We start from the raw sequence: 1,426 nt of genomic DNA on the forward strand, positions 1-1,426 counted from the left end.
GTGAGGCACTGTCGACGGGTCCCAGCCACTCATGAGCTCTGCAAGGACACTGACAGAGGAAAACAAGAAAGCTGACATTCAAAGATTCAGCAAAGTTCAGGATTGCTACCTTGTTTGAATTTCAGGAAAATAACACAGTGTTTTGCTACAAATATGTCTCATAATTTGTGTATGTGTAATACAGTATTTGTGACATGCTTACTCTAGAAATAAGTCAATGTTAATCTGGAGTTGAAATTAACTGAGTGTTCTGTAACTTACCTATGAAGTCTGTAAATGCCCAGAACTGCCCAGAAGCATGAAGTCACACAACAGAGCATTCCCCTCCCTGAAGCTTGATGTCAGGAACTTCGTCACTTAGCAGCTGTGTGTGTGTGTGTGTGTGTGTGTGTGTGTGTGTGTGTTTAATGTGACACTATGCACTCCACCTGGAAAGTCCAGCTGTTCACGGAGAATAGATTGGTGGATATTTTCCTTCCTGATAAGTGGGTGTATCTGTCCTCACAGGTTCCCAGATGGCTTATCACCTTCTGTGAGTGCAGTGGACCAGTGACTTCCTTATAACCAAGTCTCAGGTCAGCAAAAGCCAGAGGAATAACAGACATTGTTTGTTCTGCCTGGTGAGATCCTTGCTCACAATTGCCAGGATCCAGAAAGAAAGAGCTTTGGTGGGACCAAGAACCCCCAAACCTTTCCCTCAGCTCCCTCCAAACACAACGGAGCAGTTTGCTTTACTGAGGCGTTAAATGGTGTGTTGAAAAGTCTCACTTGTGGTGAACAGTGGTGGCTTTCAGCCAAACTTAGGCTCTGTCTTTGTTGGTTTTGTGGTTCTATTCTTTTCCTTTATTTGTCTGCTTGGTCACATGTAACACAGACTAGTCTCAGCCCTGGCTCATGTGCTCAAGAACTGCACTGAACAGTGAACACAGAACCTGCTCTGTGTGGGTTCTGATACATTATACATCTACTGAAAGGAAGAGGCAGGCATCCTGATTGTACTGTGATGGTGGAGGGACTCCTGACAGTGGGATTTGCAACAGGGAGAGAAGTAGGGCTCAACTTCAAAGGCAGCAAGGAAACTGGGGGAACCTTGGATCAAGAAGATGGGATGGGGAAAACATAGAAGACTCTGTGGCCAAACTTTATAAACATTTAGAAGTCTAAGGTCGAGGCCCAGCAGATGCAGTGTGTGTTAAGAACAAGCTTCAGGCATCGAAAAGTGTTGATTTCAGGCTGTGTCCTCATGTGGCACAGAGGTGTCCTTATGTACCTAGCTCATACCGCCCGAAGACTAAGGAGCAGGGTAGAGGTCAGTAGGGAGAAAGTGGTCAAGAGGAGAATTGAGAGGCAGGGGGATTGCCACTTGAGGATTGCCACTAGATGACGGGATTCTTGCTGAATAAAGGCTGATACTATCTGGGCTATG

Source organism: Micromys minutus (genome assembly GCF_963924665.1).
Source record: "Micromys minutus genome assembly, chromosome: 14".
Lineage (NCBI taxonomy): Eukaryota > Metazoa > Chordata > Mammalia > Rodentia > Muridae > Micromys > Micromys minutus.